At 47.0% G+C, this 8,687-nt stretch overlaps 2 long non-coding RNA genes across 2 annotated transcripts in view; one reads left to right on the top strand and one right to left on the bottom strand.

The window, feature by feature from the left end:
* Nucleotides 1-6,664: 6,664 nt before the first annotated feature.
* Nucleotides 6,665-8,687, bottom strand: part of LOC129392633 (uncharacterized) — a 25,656-nt gene continuing 23,633 nt past the window's right edge. Inside the window, exon 5 of the long non-coding RNA XR_008618845.1 lies at nt 6,665-7,312. This is a non-coding gene — a long non-coding RNA (uncharacterized lncRNA). The remainder of the gene's footprint in view (nt 7,313-8,687) is intronic.
* LOC112063625 (uncharacterized) overlaps nt 7,319-8,687 on the top strand; it is a 12,418-nt gene continuing 11,049 nt past the window's right edge. The window contains exon 1 of the long non-coding RNA XR_003682246.2: nt 7,319-7,692. This is a non-coding gene — a long non-coding RNA (uncharacterized lncRNA). The remainder of the gene's footprint in view (nt 7,693-8,687) is intronic.

Below are 8,687 nucleotides of genomic sequence, written 5' to 3'. Positions count from 1 at the left end.
GCATGTGGGATCTTCCCGGACCGGGGCACGAACCCGCGTCCCCTGCATCGGCAGGCGGACTCTCAACCACTGCGCCACCAGGGAAGCCCTAAAAATCTGTTTTCTTTGCAAGTCTGAGTTGTGGTGTGGATCAATTTGGGACCCTGTGGCAAACGGAGAAAGTGTTTTGATAAAGTCAAGAATTACAGACTCATATAGGCACCGAGGGAACCAAGGGTATTTTGAGGACACTTCCGAGGCTGGTGTCCAGGGCAGCATACTTTTACATCTGTTGTAAAGTGGACTTGAGCCATGACATAGAGATCTTTTGAGTTCTTTTTGTTTGGTCGTTTTAGTAACAAGCTGTCTCTCTGTGGCCACATGTCAGGGGCCAGAGGACCTGAGTTCAGGGTGTGACTTCAGGTGGCCACAGCTCTGAGGGCAGCTGTGTGTGGTTATAGACCTGCTGGAGGGCTGGAGGGGGTTCTGCTGACCACGGTTGAAATAGCCCCCCACACCCAACCCTCTCCCTGAAATGCGTCATCTTGGACCCGTTTGGGTGTCTGGTGGGATCTTCGAGTGACATGTTTCATCCTTTTTCAAAGGATGGCAAGGACCCTCGCACAGCCCTTGCAGATCATGCAGTCTGTCTCTCCCCTGCCAATTTAGGAGCTCTCTCACTCAACAGTGGCTGCTCCTCCTACCCTCCCCATTCTCTTGCATCGGTGGTGCTGGTTATATTTGATGTCCTGAAAGAAATAGACTGTCAGAAAAAATGGGTTTATTCGGGATCAGCAGAGAACTGCAACTCGGGGTCTGCAACCAGGCCAGCTATGTGCAAGTCCCTGCACAGCAAGGGAAGGAGAACTCTTTTATAGAGGGGAAAGGAAGGTGGGAGGGCTCTAGTAAGCAAAGAATCCATGGCTTTTCATTGGCCGAGTCCTTGCCAGGAAAGAGGAGGAATCTTTCTTCTTCCTGTTGGGCTCTGCTACAGTCTCAGGATGTGAGAGCTCCCCCTCGGTCTCCTGACTCTATTAGTTGAGATTTCTGTTTATTAATTTTTTACATAGTCCACTCGCCAGCCCTTCTTTGCCCTGATCTTCCATGGGAGGCTGACAGATAGGACTGCATCACCCATGTGCCCCTGCTCCCTCGTTTCCGCTCATGTTTGGGAGGCACTAACATAAGGTAGCAGGGCAGGAGGAGAGAAAGAACTAGGTACTCATCCGCACATTATACACACACACACACACACACACACACAGCCTCTTTACACACACACACACACACACACACACACACACACACACAGCCTCTTTGCAGGTGACACAGTTCCTTCCCCTGGTCCCTTCAGCCTAGAACCATTCACACTTCCTCTTATGCTGGTTCTAGGGGCTTTTTTTTTTTTTTTTTTGAAGTATAGTTGATTTACAATGTTGTGTTAGTTTCCTCTCAATCAGGACTTGGATCAGGCAAGTCAACATTTTCTAGATGTTCACTGAGTATGTATCACAAAACATGCCTCAAATTTAATTTGCGCAGGATCAAGTCCAAGAAATTCATCCAGACAGTATCATTTGCCTTTCCTGAAGACCAGTGGGAAACAGAAAAACAGAAACATCCTAGAATTTTCTTTCTTTTTTTTTTTTTTTGGCTGCACTGCACAGCTTGCGGGATCTTAGCTCCCCGACCAGGGATCGAACCCTCACCCCCTGCGGTGGAAGTGTGGAGTCCTAACCACCAGACTGCCAGGGAAGTCCCCCTAGGATTTTCATTGGTTGGAAAATGAGCTCACTTCACAAGTGTCTCCTTTGCTGAGATTAATAAGTGGAAGGAGCACCTGGCCTCGAGTCAGGGGGCGTCGACTGAAATCCAGGCTCCACTGCTTGTCCCTGGGTAACCCTCAGCAACTGACTTCAGCTCTCGCCTCTCAGTCTCTTCATCTGCAAGAAGAACTGAATACAAGAATGGATGCAGAGAACCTGGCCCCACAAGGAAACGTGATAAGGGCGGGAGTCCAGCTGGGTGAGTCTTAGTGTTGCAAATCCCACACACAGATAGAAGGGAGTGGTGGCCCCCCAGGAAGGTGTCTGGCAAAACGGTAGATGGACTGTTTCATTGGGCTTTGGATTTGCTGAGTGGAGTACACAGACAGCCCTAGGTTTAGAGAAGGAGGAATTGTACAGAGCGCTCGCTGGAGCAGATTGGTGGGAGAGGAAAAAGGAGGCGATTTGGGAGGCAGAGAGAGAGAAGGAAGGAGGAGCTGCTCGGGGGAGAAGAACTTGGGGGAAGAATAGATTTATAGCAGGTGTTTCAGAGTACATGCAGAATAACATCTCCTCTTTGCCAGGAGATCCTCAATAAGACTTACCCTGGGCACCAGTGTCTTGGCAGTGGATATGCTATTTAAGGGGCTACAGTGATGAGCTGAGACTGGCCACAAGGGAAATGTGATGAAGATCACGACTGTCGCCAAAGCCCTAGTCACATTGAACTACATGGGGCTGGAATGATTTGGAAAGGAGCATAGCAGGCATGTAACAGAGAAGCATAACAGCCCTCCCACCATGGATTCAAAGCCTGGACCATTCGACACCCCTCCTCCCTGGAGCATGGCTACAGAGTAGGGGTCGGACCTCGAGTTTTCTTACAAACACCTAGACTCTTACACACGGGAGATTCTGCCCAGTCAGTTAAGAGTGAGCTTCTAGGTACAGGATTGAGACTTAACACGTGCAATTCCTCCGTATCTGAGTGTAGGTGGCAAAAATTGCTACAGAAAGAAAAGAAGCCAGTTTCAGAAAAAAAAAAAAAAAATGCTCACCCAAGATGAGTTAAGCATTTGTAGCTCTAGGAGGAGGCAGGATGAAGAAATTCCCATTCTGCGAATTCCCTGGCTGTCCAGTGGTTAGGACTCTGAGCTCTCAATGCTGAGGGCCTGGGTTCGATCCCTGGTTGGGGAACTAAGGTCCTGCAAGCCAGGGCACGGCCAGAAAAAAAAAAAAAAAAAAAAAAGGAAAGAAAGAAAGAAATTCACATTCGCAGAAGGCCCTTAGAAGCATGAGTTCATAATGGTTTAATAAGCTAGGTTATTGCTGATCTGAGTGATAAGAAAATGGTTAATATAGATTTAATTTCCATAGGACCTTGGGAAAGTGTCTTGACAATTGAATATAAATACCCAATATTTGGGAATTCCCTGGAAGTCCAGTGATTAGGACTCAGCGCTTTCACTGCCATGGCCTGGGTTCAATCCCTGGTTGGGGAACTAAAGATCCCATCAGCTGTGCCGTGAGGCCAAAAAAAAAAGAAATCCAATATTTGTGTTCCTGGGAATGGTCTTGCCTCAAATCAAATAATGAAGTCACAATGTAGAGCCAATGCACGAGGGGTTGTTCTATACCATAGCTCCCTGTGTGCCCACTTATCTCCATCTCTCAGACGATTTTAACACTCTATGATTTCTGTTCACATGATTCATTTCTTCCCTTTGGCTGCTGACTGCTCAAGGAAGTGAGAGGAACAGTAGTGCTAGAGGTAAGTGAGAACTAACATTCATTGACTGTCTTTCAGGTGGCAGGCACTGTGCTAGGTAAATTGTCCACGTTCCATGTGTATTGCTCGAGGAAGATGGTGTATTGTCCACGGTTGGGTGCAAGGGTCCACATATCAAGAACTGTGAAGGGTCTCATATTTATTTTATCTTACTTGCAGTCCAGTAACTTAGCCTGCTACAGTGTCACAGATGCTGACAGGAGACACGAGACTCCTGGATCAGAGATATAGAAATTATTAGTCAGGGCAGAGCAGGCAGCCCGAGTTTCATGCTTATGCTGATTCTTCTTACCCCTTGAGGGCGATATGAGGCAATCCTGTGGATGCTGGACATGCAGTGGGTTTGTCTCACAGCTGAGGAACCACAAGTTTAGGAAGCTCCGATTTTTTATTATGGGCTGCAAGCAAACCAGCTCAAATCTGGTCCTGGAGGGAGACATTAACCTTTATTATACTAGACAGTGAACTGCTCTGGAGGGAGACACTGTCTCTGTACTCCAAGGCTGTCCACTACACAGCCATCCTTGAACAGATGTGCAGAACAAAATCTGCACTCACAAGACTTGGAGAAGCATGAGAGACCAATGGAGAATCGTTTCCCAAATACTGGCAAGTATATTAAGTCACCCTTGTTAATTACTTTTTCAAATCTCTAACATTCTTTGTGCTTGACATATCAATACTTGATGGCGGTGTGTCAAAATCGCTCATCAATATGGCGAGTTTGTTCATTTCTCCCTGTAATTCTATCATTTTTAAAAATATGTATTTTGAGGCTATTTAAATAGGTGGTATACAGGTTTAGAACTGCTGTATCTTCCTGGTAAATTGAACATTTTGCCACTATGTTGTGATCTTCTTTTTCCCTGCTAATGTTTTTGGTTTGAAAATCTTTTTTGGCTGCTGTCAACTTTCTTTTGGTTATTATTTGCCTGACCTATTTTCCCATTCTTTGATTTTCAACTTTTTTGTACACTTATTCCCAGGTGTGTCCCATGTAAAAAGCATATAGCTGAATTTTTTTTTTTTTTTTTGTGGTACGCGGGCCTCTCACTGTTGTGGCCTCTCCCGTTGCGGGGCACAGGCTCTGGATGCGCAGGCCCAGCGGCCATGGCTCACGGGCCCAGCTGCTCTGCGGCATGTGGGATCTTCCCGGACCGGGGCACAAACCTGTGTCCCCTGCATCGGCAGGCGGATTCTCAACCACTGCGCCACCAGGGAAGCCCTAGCTGAATTTTTAAATCCAAGTTGATAATCACACTCTTTTAAATGGAAAATTAAGAACAAATAAATTTATTGTGCTTTTTGATGCATTTGGATTTGTTTTTAACCATCTTACTTTGTGCCCCATTGTTCTGTTTTTTTTCCCCCTTCCTGTATTTACCTTTGATGGCTTCTTTATATACGTCATAGAGATTAGAACGAAAATCCCCAAGGAGGATTGAAGAAAGGGAAATAGCCTACAATGTTCACCAGAGAAAACAATGCTTATTCTAATAAACCCCAACAATAAGCAGGCTGAGTGACTGGTTTTGATTTGAGCCACCAAAATACATGTTAGTCTTAAAAAACTGAATCTGCTTATTCACTGCTCTTGTTTAGTAAAATAAGAAAAAGAAAAGAGAAGAGAAAAAATTAAAATTGCAAAAAATTGCAGTCAGCCAGGCGACAACCATTCATCAAGCACCAGCTTTGTGTAAAGCTCTGAGCCAGAGTTTGGGAGCTTCCAAGCTAAAGGGGAGACAGACAACAGACAAAGACATAGACCCGCTATTTCCACATGTGATCAGCAGCACATTAAAGAGAGTGCTTTAGTGAGAGGGACTGGGACGGGGTGGGGGGAAACTACTTTAAAGGGGATGGCAAGAGACAGTTTCTCTGGGCTGAGATGTGCAAGAGGGGAGGAGACAGCCTTGGAAAGGGTCAGGAGGAAGAGGTGAAGGTGGTCCAGGCAGTAGGAACAGTAGGTCACAGATTGAGATAAAAATAAACTCGGCCTGGGACTTCCCTGGCGGTCCAGAGGTTAAGACTCCGCACTTCCACTGCAGGGGGCGTGGGTTCGATCCCTGGTCAGGAAACTAAGATTCCAGGAAACTATGATCCTGTATGTGCGCGGTGCAGCCAAAAAAAAAAAGGAACAAAAAAAATTAACCTGGGCTGTTGAAGACAGAACAGAGGTAGGGTGGCTAATGGAAAGGAGTGAGGCCAGGAAGGTGCACTTGGAGATAACTTGGGAAGGAGGTGGGATCCAGCTCACAAAGGGCTTGGAGACCATAGTAAGGAACCTGGATTTGAATAAGAGACATAACACGATCTTACCTTTAAAAAATTTACCATTTTGTAGAAGGAACTTTGAACAAGGTAAACAACTCATCCTAGACTGCCTTTTAGGATGAAAAGTCCCATGTCCTAGGAAATCCATTAGGACAGAGAAAACTGGGAAGACTGGTCATGGTAAGTATATAGTAGATGCGAATCTTGGTTCACATTCAGATCTTGCCTTATTCTGCCTTAAGGCCCTTCCTTCCGGACAGGTCATTATTGAGATTTCTTCCCCTTTCATGACCATAAGGGAATGCTTATTAGGTGCTCAGAAAACTGGGCGAGGGCCTCTAGTCGTCATGGTTACAGCAGGTACCCTGACTGTTCAAGAAAAGGGTAGTCCCTTCAATGCCTCTGCCCCACAGGTCCCCCTTGGCACCCCAGGCTGCCAAGTTATCTGATCTGGTGACCTCATTCCCTGGAGCCTTGGCTGGGCTCCGCCCTGCTCTCAGATGCCATGGAACTGTCTCCCTTCCCAGTCTGAGAAAATCTCATCTCTGGCTCTGCTGCTGGATCCAGACACACTCTCTATCCTCCAGAACCTCTAGCAAAGAAGCATCTGTGATTCAGGCTCCCACAAGTACAGACATTGTTAGGCTGCTTTACAGCTTTCCTATAATTCCAGGACCGCGGGATTATAAAGTCTGTCCATCTGCTTGAAAAATGAAATGCAGGGCGGGGGAGTGAAGCAAAGAAGGGAAAAATAGAGGACTTTTCAGTAAATTTTTTCTGCCATGAGTGAAAGCAGAGAGACAAGTTAGGAAGCTACTGCATATTCTAGGAGACAGAGATGGTAGCTTGGATTAGAGTGATGGCAGTGGGGACGGAGAGAAAGGGACACTTGTAAAACATATTTTGGTGATAGGACCAATGGTACGTACTACTGGAGGTGGGAGATGAGAGAAGGACTCAAGGATCACGGCTTAAGTAATCCTTTTGGTTTGAGCATTTGGTATAAATAACTTCTGATTTGGAGACTCGGGGCATGTGACCACACACCAGACAAGAATGTATAGCAGGTCCTGTATTTCTGCCTCAAGTGGGAAAGCTCTGGCAGGGGGTGTGGAACTGGGCTGTCCATCCAAGGGACAGCTCTGTCACATGAGGGTGGCGGTTACAGCAATGTGAATGAGCTGCCACCGGCAGTTTCATCTCTTGGAAGCTCTAAGAGGCCTTGGTTATATTTGTCTTGTGGAATGTGGTGCTGGACACATGATGCAAGATAGTGAAGATACAAGCTGTACTTTTCTCAAAAATGCAGCAAATGCACTCAAACCTCTTAAAAGAGTTCAGGAAATAAACACAATTTTAATTACACGTTACAAAGAAAAAAGAAACATTTTGAAAGACAGCTAGACCAGTGGGAAAACCCCGTTTTTAACTTTTTTCCTTCTGATTTTAGTCGGACTTAGCAGTTGGTTCTTTACTGAGTCCTGAGCCATGAAATGCTGGTCTTCTGGAAAGAAGGGAAAGGAAAAGAAGAAAAAAAAAAAATCTATTAAAGAATTCCCAGGACTTCCCTGGTGGTGCAGTGGTTAAGAATCTGCCTGCCAATGCAGGGGACACAGGCTCGAGCCCTGGTCTGGGAAGATCCCACATGCCGCGGAGCAACTAAGCCCGTGCGCCACAACTACGGAGCCTGCACCCTAGAGCCCGCGAGCCGCAACTACTGAAGCCCACGCACCTAGAGCCCATGCTCTGCAACAAGAGAAGCCAATGCAATGAGAAGCCTGTGCACAGCAACGAAGACCCAACGCAGCCAAAAAAAAAAAAAAAAGGAACTCCCTTCCCCCTCTTCCCTGAAGAAACTCCGACAAAACAGCAGAAAAACTAAAGGTATGCTTTAAAATGTGTGTGTGTGGGGGTGTTGGTTGAGTGAGTGGTAGAGTGGGACTGGGGTTCTGTTCGCTCTGCTGTGAAAACATCTGACAAAGGAGGGCCTGGGGTGGTCAAGATGAGATGGGGAAGTAGGGAATCAAGTCAGTCCAGGGTTTGGGGGAAATTAAGGGACATGAGAGAAGGGAATAGGGAGGGAGGAGCATGGGAAAGCGGGAAGAGGGCTGGAGGAATTTGGAATCGCACAGCACATTGACAGCACGCCGTTAACCACTACCATATGCTGACCATCAAGTTGCAACACACGCTGGCTTGTTTTTTTTTTTTTTTTGAGCAAAGCCCTATTATTGTGGAGTCCAAACCTTAAAGAGCTTACAAAGCAGAGGGTTCACCAGTCCACCCTGTTCAGGGATTTCCTCTGCAGGCCCCCTGTCAGGAGGGAGGGTCTCTACATAGATTTACAAACCCAAAATATCGGGGAGAGTCTAGTTTAGAAAGAGACTTCCTCTGGGTGGGTTTAAAGGCCTGTGGGACCTATGTCATCTTTCCCATCCTTGGACTGAGAAGTGAACAGGCCAGACTTCACTGCAAAGCAAAAAGTAATGCTTGGTGGAGCCATGGTGCTCCTTGGCCAACTCAACCTCATCCCGGCTCTTGCAGCATCCTGTCCCCCTGCTCCAAGTTCCAGGCCCGCCTTCCCCAGCCCCTGGCCTGGGCTGTCCACCCCAGAGCAAACGGGTGAGCTGTACTGTTGAATCCTGTCCACACCGCTCCGGAGAGTACTCTGGTCTCCATCCCCGCCCATCCCCCCTTGTCATCACTTTGGCTCTAAAGTGGCTGCCCCTGTGCCCTCCGGGAGGAAAGGCTGAGACACATCTCTGATCTATGGAGCTGGGCTTTAAAGCAAAGGCTTCTTTTTTGTTGTTTTTTTTTTGTGGTACGCGGGCCTCTCACTGTTGTGGCCTCTCCCGTCGCGGAGCGCAGGCTCCGGACGC

Source organism: Physeter macrocephalus, chromosome 12, assembly GCF_002837175.3.
Source record: "Physeter macrocephalus isolate SW-GA chromosome 12, ASM283717v5, whole genome shotgun sequence".
In the NCBI taxonomy this organism is placed as follows: domain Eukaryota; kingdom Metazoa; phylum Chordata; class Mammalia; order Artiodactyla; family Physeteridae; genus Physeter; species Physeter macrocephalus.
The sequence above is the reverse complement of the archived record's forward strand: the minus strand, read 5'-3'. Positions and strand labels throughout refer to the sequence as shown.